Below are 19,420 nucleotides of genomic sequence, written 5' to 3' on the forward strand. Positions count from 1 at the left end.
AGAGAGCCTACGTGGGGAGAAGATCAGAGAGAGAGTGAAAGAGAGGGAGAGAGAGAAACCCAAGTTCCACTCTGTCAGTGCAGAGCCTGATACAAAGCTCACACTCATGAACCGTGAGATCATGACCTGAACCGAAATCAAGAGTCTGATGCTTAACCAACTGAGCCACCCAGGTGTCCCTCAAAACATTCATTATCTTAAATCTCCAACCAACATGAGATACATATGAGATATGCAGAAACATATGAAATATAAAGAAACAAGAAACAGAGAGCCGCAGATTTAAAGCAAGAGCCTTAATTTCACATATAACATTTTATAAGGATGATTCTCAAGGTATGACCTGTAGCTCCTTCTGACAGACTGTAAGTTTAGCAAATGCATATCTTCACTCGCTACATGTGAAAGATGTGTAATTTCAGTGATTCTTCTTTTTGCAGGTGGCTAAGGGCTACTTAGTAATCTACTAAATGGGTTATTAAAAATTGACGTTTATAAACTACAATTGACACGTATCAACAGAGTGCTAAAGATTCTAATTGAGCTCTCTACTCTAGTTTTTTTTCATATTTATTTATTTTTGAGAGAAAGACAGAGCATGAGCGGGAGAGGGGCAGAGAGAGAGGGAGACACAGAATCCAAAGCAGGCTCCTGGCTCCTGTCAGTGCAGAGCCCTATGCGGGGCTCAAACCCATGAACCGTGAGACCACAACCTGAGCCAAAGTCGGACGCATAATCCTCTGAGCCACATCCTTTAGCTCTCTACTCTAAAGCCTGCAGCCACAGAAATGCTTGGCCAATGCACATCTGCGGATAGTTGGATTTCCCTCCGATTTCAAACAGTCCATTTCTTATGTATCATCAGGAGTAAACTGAGGTAGCTGAGGCTCTGCTTACAGTTCTTCTTATTTATTAATTATATATTACTGTTAGTTTAGTATTATCATGGTCAATTTGTTCTTGGTTCATTAATTTGTTGGTGTCTCAGCTGGACAGTTTCAGACATGAGCTCTGGAGGCAGTGTCTTCTGTGTGTAATTTGTGTGAACTTGGGCAAGTTATTTAATTGTCCTGAGCCTCAGTTTTCTATCTCAAACTGAAGGGAGGTGGTAAGTGTAAGAGCACTTATCTCATTGGTTTGATGTGGAGGATCACTGAGTTAAGGCACACGGAGTATTTCTGTAGGATGGTACCCGGCCCAGAGAGAAGGTGCCCAGCACGTTCTGGTAGACGATTATTGGTTAGGATTCAGTTCAGCCAAGAGTGACAGAAAACCAGTCACAGTGACCTAGTAAGATAAAAGTTTCTTTCTTAGGGGAACCCTCTTGTACTGTTGGTGGGAATGCAAACTGATGCAGCCACTCTGGAGAACAGTATGGAGGTTCCTCAAAAGTTAAAAATAGAACTACCCTACGACCCAGCAATTGCACTACTAGGTATTTACCCAAAGGATACAAAACTACAGATTTGAAGGGGTACATGCACCCTAATGTTTATAGCAGCACTATCAACAATTGCCAAACTGTGGAGAGACCTCAAATGTCCATTGACTAATAATGAATGGATAGAGAAGATGTGGTAGAGGCGCCTTGTGGCCCAGTCAGTTAAGCGTCTAACTTTGGCTCAGCTCATGAGTTTGAGCCCTGCGTCAGGCTCTGAGCTGGAGCCTGCTTCGGATTCTGTCTCCACCTCTGTCCCTCTGCCCCTCCTCCGCTCATGCTCTGTCTTTCTTTGTCTCTCAAAAATAAATAAACATTAAGAAGATTTTTAAAAAACACAATAGAATATTACTCAGCCATCAGAAAGAATGAAATCTTGACGTTTGCAATGATGTGGATGGAGCTAGAGAGTATCATGCTAAGTGAAATGTCAGTCAGAGAAAGACACCACATGATTTCATTTGTATGTGGAATTGAAGAAACAAAACAGAGGAGCATATGGGAGGAGGGAAAAAGAGAGAGAGGGAAACAAACTATAAGAGACTCTTAAAGATAGAGAAGAAACTGAGGATTGACAAAGGGAGGTGGGTGGGGATGGGCTACATGGGTGATGGGTACTAAGGAGGGCACTTGTTCGGATGAGCTCTGGGTGTTGTATGTAGGTGATGGATCCCTGAATTCTACTCCTGAAACCAGTATTACACTGTATGGTAACTAACTAGAATTTAAATAAAAATTTGAAAAGAAAAAAAGTTTCTTTCTTTACACATGACCACAAGCAGCCCAGAGTTGGTATGACAGTGTGCAATCATCATACGTCCATTTCCTCCCATCTCGTTGTGCCACTGTTTCTCAAAATGAGATTTTCCTGTCATAGTCTAGATGGCTGTCCCACCACCATCCATCACATCTGCATTCCAGCTGCCAGGAAGGAAGAACTGACCCTCACCAGGCCAAATAAAATCTTTTCCCTGGTTTTTAAAAATTGGCGTTAGGGCAAGCAAGCAAATGAATAAACAAAAAAGCAGAAACAGACCTCATAAATACAGAGAACACACTGATGGTTGCCAGAGGGGTGGATAAAATGGATAAAATGGGTGAAAGGAAGTAGGACATACAGGCTTTCAGTTATGGAACAAGTAAGTCATGGGAGTAAAAGGTAGAGCATAGGGAATGCAGCGCATAGTATTGTAATAGCATTGTGTGGTGGCGGATTATAGGTACACTTGTGGTGAGCATAGTGTTACTGTAGAGACATGTCAAATCACCATGTTGTACACCTGAAACTTATGTAACATTGTGTATCAACTATACTTCCATGTAAAAAAATGGAGCTAAGGGAGGAGTTTTCATTTCTTCATGGGTGAAGAGATAATATCCAGTGCTGTTCGCACACTCCTGGGAGGAAAGTAAAACAGTGCTGCTACTTTGGAAAACAGTAATTTTCCCAAAGGTTAAATATGGAGAAACCATGTAACATAGCAACTCTACTCCTCCTCATATATCCAAGAGAAACGAAAACACGGTCACATAGAAACTTGTACCTGAATATTCATACCAGCATCGTTCAAATAGCCAGAAGACAGCAACAGCTCAAGTGTCACACACCAAATTGATGATGATTTTTGTCTGGATGAACAAAATGTGATCTATCCCAATGGAATGGAATATTGTTAGTCAATAAAAAGGAATGCAGTAATGATGATTCATGCTACAACATGGACGAACCTTGAAAATATTATACTAGTTGAGGGGTGCCTGGGTGGCTCAGTCAGTTAAGCATCCGACTCTTGGTTTCAGCTCAAGTCATGATCTCACGGTTTGTGAGTTCACGCCCTGCGTCGGGCTCTGTGATATCAGCACAGAGCCAGCTTCAGATCCTCTGTCTCCCCCCTCTCTCTGCCCCACCCCTGCCTGCCCTCACTCTCTTTCTCAAAATAAATAAATAAACTTAAAGTTAAAAAAAGAAAATATTATACTAGTTGAAAGAAACCAATCATGAAGACCATATACTATATGATTCCATTTATACAAAATGTGTAGTATAGGCAAATCCATAGAGACGAAAAGTAAGTTACTGGCGGCTGTGGGAGGTGGCAATGGGTAGTGACTGCTAATTGTATGGGGAGACTGAGACCAAACACATAACTGTGATTTAATCAATCATATCTATGTAATAATGAAACCTTGATAAAAACTCTAGAGGTTCAGAGTTGGGGAATATGTTAATGTACTGGGAGGGTGGCATAGGCTTCCAACCTTTCCTCTTCCAGACCTGGTCCTATATGTACTTCTATTTGGTTTTAAAGTTAATAAACTAGAATTCAGAAAGATTACCTGCCCAAGGTTACATTGCAGGTAAGGGGCAGACCTTTATAATAAAGTTGATCCTGAGTTGATCCTTTATAATAAAACAGTAATTAAAAGTACAGTGCTTTCCTGAGGCGCCTGGGTGGCTCAGTCCATTAAGCATCCAACTCTTGATTTAGGCTCAGGCCAGGATCTCACAATTTGTGAGTTGGAGCCCTGCATCGGGCTCTGTGCTGACAGTGCTGAGCCTGCTTGGGATCCTTCCCCTCTCTCTCTCTTTGCCCCTCACCTGCTCACACTCTCTTTCTCTCTCAAAAAATAAATACATAAACTTTAAATAAATAAATAAATAAATAAATAAATAAATAAATAAATAAATAAAAGTATAGTACTTTTCTGAGTTCTATGACTCATTCTAGTGAATTATGAAACCTCAACAGATCATAGAAAGCCCCAAATCTGTAGTCAACCTCTTCTATCTAGTGCAGGTGGCCCCCTGGACTTGCAGATGTTTGCCAAGTGGGGGCAGTCTTGTGAGACTGAGCCCTTAACCAGTGGGGTCCTCATAGTGTCAGATTTGAATGGAATTTTTTCTCATTTTAAAAGATTGCCGTTAGAGTCTTACGACGGGTCTTTATAGAGTGCCTTTACACTAGAGAAAATGTCTTATGTTATTTTCCTAATATTTTAAAACTATAGGAGTCTCTGTTCATAGCACCTTGAGGAAATGGCGAACATGAACAAAACTATGTAGACAATTTTCAGTTTGCTAATTGAATAACACTTTATTTCATTCAAAGTGGTTCCTAGAGACCATAACGAATAAGTAGCTCATTTATTTTTGATTGGTTATTTAATTTCAGCTTTACTACTTTTATTTAGGAAATTACTTTATAGGAGAGAAAGTATCAGGCAACACGAAGAGAACTAATCAAATACATAATAATCTTTAGGATTCCATCAGGCAGGACTCATGATACTATTTAGAAGAAATGAGGCCATTCTGTAATTTTAACTTCCAAATGGAACGTATATTATATTTGTGATAAAAATAAATATGTATCTTTTTATTTTCTCAATGAGTTAAATAAATTTCAAAAAGGGCTGTGCATTATAGTGGAAGGAAACTGTATGGAAGTCTCAGGTGTTGGTTCTAGGTCCTACTCTGAAACCATCCAGCTCTATCACCTCAACTCACAAGTTAATGCAGCATCCTGATTCCTTACCCTGGGAAACAGACTCAAGAATCTCTAATGTACTTCCTGGCTCCAAATTTCTGTAATTAATTCTATAATCTTCAGGGTGTGCCTACAACATTAACATGTTGTAGGAGTAGTAATGAGCATAGGATTGTAGTCGCACTAAACGGATCCCTGGTCTGCCCCTTACCTGCAATGTAACCTTAGGCAGGTAATCTTTCCGAATTCTAGTTTATTAACTTTAAAACCAAGTTAATGTTGCGATGAGCACTGGGTGTTGTATGGAAACCAATGTGACAATAAATTTCATGTTAAAAAAAAACAGGTTAATACACTGACACTGTCAATGCCATGCTCCATTGCCCCTCAGCCCACTGCTGCTGCATGGGATAGCTCCCATGCCCTGTCAGCTGCCCGCCTCTGGGCTGCTTCCATCTCTTTCACTGCTCTTGGGCTTTTTCTGGTGCCCAGGGACTTGGACAGCCCAGAAGTACAAGGAGTTAATGTCCCCAAGTGCAAACCTTCACCAGTGAGAGAGAATCTTCCTGACTCTCAGCGGGGCAATTTGGGGCACATTAACAAGCTCCTCAGTGTGTCTCCAATTGGATTGAGCCCCACAGTGGTAACCAGCTTATTAATAAACCCTGTATTGGCTTTTCTCACCTACTTGTCTCACTTTTCCCGCTACCTCCCTTGTGCTTCCTGGGATCACCTTCCAAATAGTCTATTTGTACGTAATTTCTTGTCTCAGATCTTGCTTTTGGTAAGCCCATTTCACAATTGCTGTGATGACTGAGAATGTGCGGATAGCACCTACTAGATCCTATAGTAAGATCCTAACAGATAGTAATTATTATTATATCTGACAATTGAGACAGAATTTCATGGTTCTAGGCAATGCTTAGATTGTGTTTCTACAGTAAGCCAGAGTTGACGTCTTGCTAAAGCATATTTACATAATTTTGTGAGGTTATCTAAAATATACAGAAAACTTTGTAAGCAGGGAAATTTTAGGTATGATTAAAAATTCAGTATAGAAAGTGGTGCCTGGCTGGCTCAGTCAGTAGAACATGTGGCTCTTGATCCCAGGGTCATGGGTTCCAGCGCCGCATTGTGTATAGAGCTTACTTAAAAAAAAAAAAAAAAAAAAAGGAAAAAATAATCTGGTACAGGAGAATATTTGGTAAGAATTTTTTGCTCTTTCTTTCTCCTTTCTCATTTCTCCTTTTCGTTGTGTTTCTATATTGAGGTCATAGTTCTACTTATATAAGAAATGTCATAAATCGAGTACTATTTCCTTGAAGAAATAAGTAGAAGAGCATTAATAAGAAACAACCTGTATATAAATATAAATCCTTTGACTACTATTCAACGATTCCACAAATGTTTAGTCACAAAAGGTCATTATCTAACATGACAATTCTACAGAAGAATGCTAGAAACTTTGTGTTTCTCAGCACTAAGATTGAATTTCTTTAATTATTTCTTAGGCTATATCTTTCCTAAACAAGTATATTTAACAAGTATGCTGTTGTTTGCTGTCAGTATGTCCCTTTTCAATTCACAATACTTTTGTGGCTTATGTGGAAGTTCTAAAAAATGGTGAAAATGGAATAGAATGAATCTTGTAATAAGCAGCCGTAGGTCTGTCAATACAAGTTATTAATTACACATGCTAATTGAAAAGACCACTGTAGGACTTCTGGATTTATCTGAACAGGCTTAAAGAAGGGCATCCCTTGGGCAGCGCCGGGTATGTGCAAAGGGAATAATTTGTCTTCTATTTTTAAAATTTTATTTTTATTGAGGTATAATTGACATATAACATTGTGTAAGTTTAAGGTGTACAATGTGTTAATTTGATGCATTTATGTATTGCAATATGATTACCACTGTAGCTTTATCTGATAGCTCTATCATGTCACATAATTATCATTTCTTTTTTGTGGTGGGAACAATTAAGATGGAACTCTTAGTAACTTGGATGTTTATAATTCAGTATTGTCACATATAACTACTATGCTGTGCATTAGATCTCCAGGACCTATTTATCCACTGGTTGCAAGTTTGTACTCTTAAACAACATCTCCCCAATTCCCCCACCCCTGGTAACCACAATTCTACTCTCTGTTTTTGTGAGTTCGGCATTTTTAAATTCCATATATAAGTAATGTCATACATTATCTGTCTTTGCCTGACTTATCTCACTTAGCATACGGCCCTTACAGTCCTTTGCTATTGTTGCAATGGCAGGATTTGCTTGTTTGTCATTGCTGAATGATATTCTATTAATATTTATATATATAGTGTGTGTGTATATATATATATATATATATATATATATATATATTTACACATCTTCTTTATCCATTCCTCCACTGGTGGACACTTAGATTGTTTCCATATGTTGGCGGTTGTGCATAATGCTATAATTAATGGGGCGGGGGTGCAGATATCTCTTTAATATCCTGTTTTCATTTCCTTTGGATACATACCCAGGAGTGAAATTGCTGGAACATATGGTTGCTCTGTTTTTAAGGAAGCATTTGTCTTTATGAAAGTGTCTTGGCCTGGGGACCCCAATATATAGTAATGGGAATATAAATTGCTTGGTTCTTTCTGAAAAATAACTCTATATATCAAAAATTTTTAAATATTCATATTCTTACATCCGGTAATTTCACTTCCAGGAACATCTCTTAAGGAAATAATTACAAATTTAGACACATGTGTGCAAAGATGTTTATTGTGTTTTTTATAATAGCAGGAATGAAGAATAAAAGGAGGGAGAGATGAAGGAAAGAGAAAAAAGGAAAAAAAAAACATGGAAACAACCTAACATTCAATAATCAGAGAATGATTACGAAATTTTGATGCACTGATACAATGGACTATTTTGTAGCCAGAAAGATGTTTTATATATCTATAACAATGGTTGATACCCTTCATGCATAAAAACTTCTATGATTCAATAAAAAAGTTAAATACTCCTTATGGAAATAATAGGCAAACAATACAAGTAGAAAATTTACAAAGAAAGAAAATAATGGCTAATAAAAATATTTTAAAAATTCAACCACTAATTGTCATAGAAATTTAAATTTAAAAAACTACAAAAACATAAATTTAAAAAACTACAAACTGTCATTCGTTACTATGAAAATGGCAAAGATTTTTAACAGTGATACCCAGTGATGATGTATGGAAGTATTGATTTGCTATATGGTACACCTGAAACTAATATAACACTGTATGTTAACTAACTGGGATTTAAATAAAAACTTAAAAAAAAAAAAAACAACTGAAACTCAATAGTGGCAAGAGTGTAGAGAGCCTTCCTGTAAAACATCAATATGGATCAAAACCTTCAAAATGTGCACACACACAAAAAGAATCCTAGCCTAATTAAGACTTCTTAAAATTTTCTTTATAGGAACTTGTTTCTATCCGATAGTAGTTAGATATTGAATGAAAGGTAAAAAGGAAGTATGGGCATATTGCTATCTGAAAAAAGTCAGCCTGAAAAGGCTGTATAATGTATGATTGCATTTTTGTGACATTCTGGGAAAGGCAAAACTATAAACTCTGTAAACAGATCAGTGGTTGTAAGGGGTTTGGGAAAGGTTGACTAGGTATAATACCGAAGATGCCTTAGGATGGTGAACCTATTCTGCATGATGCTGTATGAATCATATATGGAATGAAACCGTGACATTATGCATTTGTCAAAACCCACATAACTCGCATAAAGAGGGAACCTTAATGAATGTAAACTAGAAAAAAAAAATCATTTAGGAGGTTGGGGATCCCAGGATGGAACACAGAGTGTGACGAAGGAGTCTAACTGTATTACAGATGAATGAAAAGTCCTCACTGAAGGGAAAGGTGCTGACCTGAGTAACTCTGGAAATGAGTGAAGTCTGTAGATTAAAGTCAAAAGAAACTGTACACAAGGTAGAACACATAATAAACACTGTGCTCCAATTGATACAGTTGTTTCTTATAGGGTGTATGTTAACAATTCTGAAACTACTTTACAAGTACACTAACATTGAACAACTCACTAAATGAATGGTGGATGATTTGAGCCACGTTTCTCATTGCTGAATTGGGAGGTTACAAACAAGGAAGAAGGCTAGAATGTTCTATGGACTAATGGATTTGAGTTGGGGACGTTCGTATGGACTCATGTTTATCTTCATATAGATATAAATCACTACGTATAAAAATATGTGTAGATATATGCAAATACACAGGTAAGTAGACACACATATGTCCTTACTCCGACACTAGGAGGGCCTAGAAGCAACCATACCCCAATGAGCAATGAGCACCCCTAGCACCTAGATCTCAGTTTCTAATGCCATCCTCCAGTGAAAGGAACCAAAGCCTATTAGAGAAGTGGCAGATTCTAGGACTGGAGCAGGGAATATACAAGATAAACCTGAAGCATTTTGTAGTGCCAGAAAATAAGAAAGTGCTCAAACACAAAACAAAACACCACCCCCCCCAAAAAAAACCCAAAAAAACAAAAAAAGAAACCACACCCAAAAACTAAAACAAAAATCAATAAAAGAGGTATGTTAAAGGGACACAGTAGCCAACTGAAATAGCTCCCAATGCTATTCTCATTACATCATATCATGGATACTATACTATCAACATGACTCATTGTTGATATTGACTTAATCATCAGGCTGAGGTAGCGTTTGTCATCTACACTGTGTGATGTAATTAGAATGGCGCTTTACCTCTTTAATCTTCCTGCCACAGACTCATAACCTCAGTCTAAGCTTGAGGAAAATATCAGACAAATCCAAGCTGAAAGACATTCTACCAAACACTTGAGCAGTACTCCTGAAAAGTGTCAAGGGAGGGGCACCTGGGTGGCTCAGTCAGTTGAGCATCTGACTTGGGCTCACGTCATGATCTCACAGCTCTATGAGTTCGAGCCCCACATTGGGCTCTGTGCTGACGGCTCGGAGCCTGGAGCCTGCTTCGGATTCTGTGTCTCCCTCTCTCTGACCCTAACCCACTCGCATTCTGTCTCTGTCTCTCTCAAAAATAAATAAACATTAAAAAAAGAATTAAAAAAAAAACCGTCAAGGGCATCAAAAGCAAAGAAAGTTTGAGAAACTGTCACAGCCAAGAGAAGCACAAGGAAACACGACAACTAAATGTGCTGGAACAGGAAAAGGACATTAGGTAATCTGAATTACCCGATGAAGGAAATCTGAATAAATTATGGATTTAAGCTAATAATAATGGATAAATATAGGTTGATTAATTCTAATAAGTGTACCATAAAAATATGTTAATAATCGGGAGACTGAGTATGGGTTATATGAGGTATGCCATCTTTAGTTTTTCTACAAACATAAAAACATTTTTAATAGAATGTTCATTAAAAAATGATAGCCAATAAAAAAAAATAAATAGCTTTGAAACTGGGAAAAACTTTAAAGGACCAGAAGCTTGTAGTAAACAAATAAATACCACAGATCCCCTTCAAGGACGGATTTGCTTTCCAGCCACTGGGAGTGCAGTTAGCAAACAGTCTCAACTAACAGTTCCTTCAGAGTGTGCCTGAGCTGTGGAGAAATGCCCTTCCTAAGGTCACAGCTTCCAGAAGCCGTCATCTAGTGACCGAGCAGGGTGGGTGTAAAGGCCTGGCCATCTCTGCCCAAAGACAGACAACTCTGATGGGTAGTATTTGCTCTAGAAGTCCTCACTGGGGGCGGACTCTCCAGTATTTGCTCTCTTCTCTGTTTTGGATTACTTCGCTCTGGAAGGTCAGTTGCTGTGTATGTCACAAGGACACTCAATCGGCCCTGTGGTGAAGTCTGTGTGGCGACGAACTGAGTCCTCTCACCCACAACCAGTGCCAGTTTGCAGGCGTCTGAGTGAGTCACCTTGGAAGCAGACCATTTACCTCTGCCAAGCCTTCAGATGACTGCTGCCTCGACATTGCGACTGAGATGTCATTAAGAGACCCTGAGCCCAGAATCACCTAGCTAGGCTGCTTCTGATTTCCTGACCCACAGAAATTGTGATAATCATTGTTTATCCAGTCACTACATTTGGGGGTAATTTGTTATACAGTAACAGCTAACCAATATTCAATATCATATTAGTGTCCTATTTGTCTTCTGCTCCAACATCAGACAATTGAGAGAGCAGAGTTTGAGGGCAGCATTTTTGGAAAAGAGAAGGGATGCTGAGGGCTATGGACACATGCACCAACTTGTACGTGAGGATATATAAGGGCACCTCTGTTCGGAATACATGGTTTTCTCTTTAAGTAAGAAGCATAAAATAGCTACTAGAGGCAATGTCAGGCAATAGAAAAAAACAAAAAGCAGGTGTATTGTGTAGATAGCACAAATATATGGTGATCTGATTTACAGGGCTCTTATCTTTCTCCCTCCATCAATTCTGTAGTGTAGGAGTAGAAATGATGAAAATAGCCACAACTGGGGAAAGCCCAAGGGAAAAGTTCATTGAGGGCCAACATATTCAGGGCATTGGCATGGGAGGAGTGATGCCCTTGGTACTAACATGCGTATAATTTCTTTCATGTGAACACTATGGCTAGTAATTTATACTATAAAACTGTCAGTATTTGGAGTACCAGGGTGGCTCTGTTGATTAAGCATCCAACTTTAGCTCAGGTCATGACCTCGCAGTCTGTGAGTTCGAGCCCCGCGTTGGCTCTGTGCTGACAGCTCAGAGCTTGGAGCCTGCTTAGGATTCTAGGTCTCCTTCTCTCTCTGGCCCTCCCCTGTATGCTCTCTCTCTCTCTCTCTCTCTCTCTCTCTCTCTCAAAAAAAAAAAGGCATTAAAATTGCCAATATTTGACCATTTTGACATATAAATATGTCAATTTCATATAATTCCACCTATATAACTCTATAGAGGGTAACTCCACATCCTTAAGATTAAAGGGAATTTTTGTTAAGTGCGATTTCCCAATGCTTGGAACACAATGAACTCTTAAAATCTTTTAAAATAGATGTACATGCACATGATTTAAAAAGCAAAATACAGGAGATATATAAAAGGAAAAATGTCTTTACCTGCATTCATTGTTTTCAGCTGCAAGTAGCAGAAACTTGTCAGCTGACTAAAACTGGCTTGGATGATAGGGAAATGTATTAGTTCGCTTACCAGAGAGATGGGGATAGGGTTCAGAGTTAGTTGATATAGCAGCTTCACAGTATTGTTAAGGACCCAGATTTTATCGGTCTTTCTACTCTGCTGTCTAGTCCATGGGCTTTAGCCTAAGGCTGAATTCCTTTTATACTTGAAAAATGGAAACCTTGGGCTTCATGGTTCCTTGTTTGCATCCAACAGGACAGAGAAAAACTGACCTATGAACTTATAAGAGTGAGAAAGCATAAATCTGAGAAGCTTCCAGCAAACCTCTCCTCTCATTTCATTAGACAGAATTGGGTCACCCATAACAGGTCACTGTCAAGGGAATGGAACCATATTTATACCAATCAGAGCCATCCCTGGAGAAAAAGTCAGTTTTCCAGATGCATTTGAATAAAATGGATATGGTTGAGTCACCCACAGTGTTTATTACCTTGGTTCACACCTGCCCCATATGCCCTTTCACAGAGGCAAACAGTATTTCCAGTTTCCTTTGCATCCTTCTAGAGATGTTCTATGCATGTTCATTTTTAGGAGTTCTTCTCTTTTTAGAGAAATGGTGGCACAGTACACATTGTCTTACATTTTTTGTATAGTACATTATTGGTAAATGTTTAATAAATGGTAAGAACATGTATTTTGTAAGCCAGATGGGTTTTTAAAAATATTTTTAAATTTATTTATTTAGAGAGAGAGTATATATGCACATGAATGGGGTAAGGACAGAAAGGGAGGGAGAGAGAGAACCCCAAGCAGGCTCTGTGCTGTCAATGCAGAGCCCAATGTGGAAGTCGATCCCACAAACTGTGAGATCATGACCTGAGCCGAAATCAAGAGATGACACTTAACTGACTGAACCACCCAGGTGCCCTGTAAGTCAGATGGTTTTTATCCTAGTTACTGACTTTGCTTATTTGCCTTTTGTACTTCACTAGCATTAAAGTCTTGTTGTAAAGTTCTAGCCAATTTCTATTGGGCTAAGGGGCAAATAGGGAGGAGTTTTTGGCGAGACTGAGGCCAAAGCATTAAATGGGATCAGTGGACTCTGGATATCAGTATAGTGGTGGCAGCAGGAAGAGATCCTAAGAATTAGTGAAAATGATAGAACAACAACAGTAATAGCAAATGTATATTGAGTGCCTCCTATGTTCCATGTTGTGCTAAACATATACTCTGTAAGAATCAGATTAGGTCTGCTCGGTCAGCTATCTCTTCCCATCTAAAGATTCTCCTTCAAATGCTAAAGCTTGTGTTAGTATTTTAATAATGCAGCTTATTCTTGGTAAGTAAAGCTCCAAAGAGCTGCATTAAGAAAGATGCAAGTGGGGCGCCTGGGTGGCGCAGTCGGTTAAGCGTCCGACTTCAGCCAGGTCACGATCTCGCAGTCTGTGAGTTCGAGCCCCGCATCAGGCTCTGGGCTGATGGCTCGGAGCCTGGAGCCTGTTTCTGATTCTGTGTCTCCCTCTCTCTCTGCCCCTCCCCCGTTCATGCTCTGTCTCTCTCTGTCCCAAAAATAAATAAAAAACGTTGAAAAAAAAAATTTAAAAAAAAAAAGAAAGATGCAAGTGCTAAGAAGGAGGGACACAGCCTGATGCTGAAAGACGTGAATAATGAAGTCTAACAAACCTCAATTTTGATCTTGGCTCTGCCTCTTACTAGTGTCGCGATGATGACTGGACGCTGGACAATTTTCTTAATGTCTCTGTGCTTCACTATCCTCATCTGTAAGGTAGGGAGATATCAGAGAGCTCTTGTGAGGACTAAATGAGGTAGGCATACAAAATACTTTGCATGGTGCCTGACAGAGTAAGCATTCGATAAGTCTAAACAGAAATTTGATGGTATGTGATGACTTCTAGAGAAACAGACCTATCGTAGAGTTTTTGATTATAAAAGCAACTACATTGGTACAGTGATTTTTTTTAGATATATTTTTTTAACGTTTATTTATTTTTGAGACAGGGAGAGACAGCATGAACGGGGGAGGGTCAGAGAGAGAGGGAGACACAGAATCTGAAACAGGCTCCAGGCTCTCAGCTGTCAGCACAGAGCCTGATGCGGGGCTTGAATTCACGGACCACGAGATCATGACCTGAGCCGAAGTCAGATGCTTAACCGACTGAGCCACCCAGGCGCCCCAGTGATTTTAAAAATAAATTTTATTGATATATAATATACAATAATACATATCCATTTTAAGCATATAGATCAATAAGCTTTGACAAATTCACCTGTATAATCACTACAATTATACAACATTTTCATTACTCCAAAAATTCCTCTTGTGCCCTTTTCAAGTCAATTCTCCCCAGTTGAGACCCTAGGTTACCACTGTTTTGCTTTCTATAAGTATAGGTTTGTTTTTATAATTTCATATAAATGGAATCACATTGTATATACTTCCTGTCTGGTTTCTTTCACTTAGCCTATTTTTATTTTTATTTTTTTAACTTATTTTTGAGAGAGATTGAGCATGAGCAGGGGAGGGACAGAGAGAGAGGGAGACACAGAATCTAAAGCAGGCTGTAGGCTCTGAGCTGTCAACACAGAGCCCAATGCCGGGCTCAAACTCGTGAACTGCGAGATCATGACCTGAGCCAAAGTTGAATGCTTAACTCACTGAGCCACCCAGGCTCCCCATCACTCAGCCTATTTTTTAGATTTATCCACATTTTGCATATATCTATAGTATATTTTATTGCTAAGTAGTGTCCAGTTGTATTGGTGTATCACAATGTATCAACTAACCAGTTGAGACTCTTGGATTCTTTCCATTGTTTAGCTATTATAAACAAAGCTGCTACAAACACTTTTTGTGGATACATGTTGTCATTTTTCTTGTGTAAATACCTCTGATAGGAACTGTTGAGTTACATAGTAGATAGATGTTTAACTTTATAAGAAAGTGCCAAGCTGTTTTTCAAAGTGGCTGTATATTTTACAAACAATGCATCAGAATTCCAGGTACTTCATATCCTCCCTAACCATTAGTATTGCCAGGTTTTCTGATTTTCAGCATTCTAGTAGGTGATATGTGTGTGTTGTGTAGTCTAATTTGCATTTCCCTAAAGATAATGATGTTGAGTGTCATTTCATGCACATTTGGCCAAATATGTATCTTGTTTTATGATGTGTATATTCATGTGTTTTGCCCATTAAGAAAACTAAGTATTACAGATTTTTTTTTTTTTCCAATCTGTGGCTTGCCTTTTCATTTTATTAATAGTTTCTTTGGAGAAGCCAAAGTTTGAATTTTGATAATGTCCAATTGGTTAGTGCTTTCTGTGTCCTAACAAATTATTGCCTAATCCAGTCATTAAAATTTTCCTGATTTCTTCTAGAAGTGTTACTTGTTAAAAAAGTAATCTCTTGGGGCGCCTGGGTAGCTCAGTCAGTTGGGCGTCCGACTTCAGCTCAGGTCACGATCTCGCGGTCCGTGAGTTCGAGCCCCGCGTCGGGCTCTGGGCTGATGGTTCAGAGCCTGGAGCCTGCTTCCGATTCTGTGTCTCCCTCTCTCTCTGCCCCTCCCCCATTCATGCTCTGTGTCTCTCTGTCTCAAAAATAAATAAACGTTAAAAAAAATTTAAAAAAAAAAAAAAAGTAATCTCTATGCCCAGCATGGGGCTCAAATTCATGACCCTAAGATCAAGAGTTGCATGCTCCATTGACTAAGCCAGCCAGGCACCCCAAATGTTAGTTTTAGTGTTTACATTTAGGTTTATGACCCACTTGGATTTAATCTTTGTGTATAAGTAAAATAAAGGTTGAGGTTCTTTTTGTCTATATGGACATGTAATGGTTCTAGTAGGATTTCTTGAAAAGACTATCCTTTCCCATGGAATTACCTTGGCATCTTTATCACAATTCAATTGACCATACATGTGTGGGTCTATATTTGGATTCTCTGAATCATTCAAAAACGATGTGACTATATTTTGGCCAATTCAACGATGTCTTGATTATTTTAGCTTTTTAGTAAACCCTGAAATTAAGTAGTTTAAGTTCTCCAACTTTGTTATTTTGTTCTTTTTCAAAATTATTTTAGTTATCCTAGGTCGTTTGTGTTTCTGCATTAAATTTTAGAATCAGGTTTTCAATTTCTATTACAAAAGCTCCTTGGGATTTCAATTGGGATTACACCAAATCCATAGACTGATTTGGAGAGAATTACATCTTAAAAATATTGAGTCTTCTAATCCATGAACATGGTATATTTCTCAGTTTAGGTTTCCTTTCTCTCAGCAGTGTTATGTAGTTTTGAGAGTACAAATCTTATGCATATTTTGATAAATGTATCTCTATTTTATGATTTTGATACTATCATAGAATAACTTTATATTTAGTTATTTCATTATCATAATGACCCTATCTATGAGGTAAATATGAACTTCATTTTATAGGTACAGAAAATGAGACTTAACGAGATCAAGAGACTGGCTCAGTATCATAGGATTGGCTAACCTTACTTCTGGAAATGTATCTTACAGATATGCTTTCTCATGTTCAAAATTACAAACACAAGGTTATTATTTCAGCATCATTTGTAATGGTAAAAGATTAGAAACAACCCTGAATTTATCAATGGGACTATTAAATAGATGATGATACAGCCTTAAAAGTACTAGGCAACAGTATAAAAGAATAAGATAACTAGTCAGTCATATAAAAGGATGTGCAAAATAGTGTTAAATAAACAAAATAAGGTACAGAATGATCTGTGTGGTTTTTCTTTTATGTAAAACTTGGGATAAGGTAAGAAATAAGAATATATATTTAAATTTGCTTGAAGTTGCTTTAAGAAAACTCTGGAAAGATATACCAGACACTAATAAATTATTTATCTGTTAGGGAAAGGGATGGGGACTGGACAGATGGTATATGGAGTGGGAGACTTCATTGTACACAATTTTATATTATTTTTTTAAACTACGTAAATATAGGGGCGCTTGGGTAGCTCACTTGGTTAAGCGTCCGGCTTTGGCTCAGGTCATGATCTCATAGCTCACGAATTGGAGCCTCCGTCAGGTTCCGTGCTGACAGCTCAGAGCCGGGAGCCTGCTTCAGGTTCTGTGTCTCTGGCTCTCTCTGCCCCTCCCCCACACACACTATCTGTCTCAAAAATAAACATTAAAACAAAATTTAAACTATGTAAATATATTACATCTGAGACTGGTTTCCCCCAGTATCTATTTTTCATTTCTTCCTTTTAGCGTGGCATTTGGTGTCGTATAAGAGATCACAAATCCTAGCCTCCCCTGCACCTGAGTACATTTGTGTGACCGAGTTTTCGCAATGGATTGTGAGCAGAGGTGACGCATACTATGACCAGGTCACTTCCTTAAAAGGAAATTGCTTTCCTTCCGTTGCCTCTTCATCTCTTTCATCTTTCCCACGGGCTGGACTATGGATACGGTGTTGGTGAACCAGCTTTATTCAGAGTGTACAAGGTAATAATCAGAACTCGATGGAGCAACAAGGTTGCAACAAGGAATGTGGACTTCTGGATGGCCTCAAGAATCACAGCTGCCAGGCCTCTGGACTGCTCACCACCTCCTGAACTTTTCATCAGACATAAACATTTATCTTTTTCGGGTCACTGACTTTTGGGGTGTTTCTTTTCTTTAACAATTTTTTTTTAACGTTTATTTATTTTTTTGAGACAGAGACAGAGCATGAATGGGGGAGGGTCAGAGAGAGAGGGAGACCACAGAATCTGAAACAGGTTCCAGGCTCTGAGCTGTCAGCACAGAGCCCGATGTGGGGCTCAAACTCACGGATCGTGAGATCATGACCTGAGCTGAAGTCAGATGCTCAACTGACTGAGCCACCCAGGCACCCCAACAATTTTTTTTTGAAGTTTATTTTACCTACTGAGAAAGAGAGAGAATGGGAAGGACAGAGAGAGTCAGAGTGGAACCTAACAAAGGACTTGAACTCACCACTGTGAGATCATGACCCGAGCAGAAATCAAGAGTGGGTCGTTTAATGGACTGAGCCACCCAGGCATGCCTGGGGTGTTTTTACTATAGAAATAGCCTATACCCAAATCAATATATCAATTTAAGAAACTGCATAGCATATGATATTTGGCAGTGCAGGAACATGACCCCTATTGTTCTGACTCCCAAGCCCATGTTTTTTTGCTATGGATGAATATGGAGGAAGCCTTGCAATGGCTGACTCTATTATTCTTCTAAAGAGTATAATGGCGAGGCATGAAGCATAATCCGCTAAAATTTATCATACCAACTGACTGATATCCACTTCTGTTGATCTAGATGGACTAAATGAAAACAGAAGAAACTTGGAATATAGTGCTGGTGATTTTTGAAATCTCAGGTTGGAAAGGGAGAATTAATGGCAAAGCAAACAGAACTTGGAAAACTTAACAGAAGGAAATGAATGCAAGTGGACAGATATTGGTAGATGAAATAGCAAGGAACCTATGGCTGAAATACGGAAGTATTACCTCATTCAAAAGGAACAAGTCTACAAAACAAGAAATGTAGGTGCAGAGTAACCCCATGCAATAGAATTATTCAGCTGGTGGAAACTGATAATGGTGGAATGGTAGCTAGCAAATAGGTTGAGACAAAAGGTGAGAATATAGAAGCGATATTGCTGTCATAATATACAGGTGCATATATAGGATTCTCTTCTCCGTGGCAACATCTAGTAGTCAGAGGGACTTCAACTACATACTTTTTTTAGGCTCACAAAGAGAAATAATAACTGACATGGAAATGACTGCTCCCAGGGAGAAAGGAATTATCTGATAATTAGGGGTGCCACAACAGGGGAACTGACCCTACTCCAGGGCTGGCTGCCAAAGAGAGTGGCCAGTGTCCAAGTCCTCATATTCCAGGGAGCATGTCATTTCACAGGGTGTTTCTTAACAAGATCAGATTTTAAAAGAGCATGTATTAAAGAGTAGCACAAGCCTACAAGGACGAATACTGTAGGCTTACATAATTTTTGCTTTTAAAAAAAGAATACCAAGGAATTTCCAGAATTTTTTTGTTTTTCAAGTAATGCTTGCCACAAGAGGGTGAACAAGAAAGGATGAAAGTCACTTCTTGGGTTCTGAGGATACAATGCTATCAAATGACAAAAAGGGGTGGGGGGGGACAAGACCCCTCAATTTTTGTCTCCTCTCTTAAAGACAGTAATTTTTTAATGAAAAAAAATTATTTTAATGATTAAAAGGCTACTAAAATCCAATGTGGTTAACGAGCAACCAATTATTTTAAGTGAGTTAAACTTTCCAGGCCTAAATGAATTATCCATGAAATACTTAGCATAAGTGATTGTGGAATCA

Source organism: Panthera onca, chromosome B1 (genome assembly GCF_046562875.1).
Source record: "Panthera onca isolate mPanOnc1 chromosome B1, mPanOnc1 haplotype 2, whole genome shotgun sequence".
Classification (NCBI taxonomy): Eukaryota; Metazoa; Chordata; class Mammalia; order Carnivora; family Felidae; genus Panthera; species Panthera onca.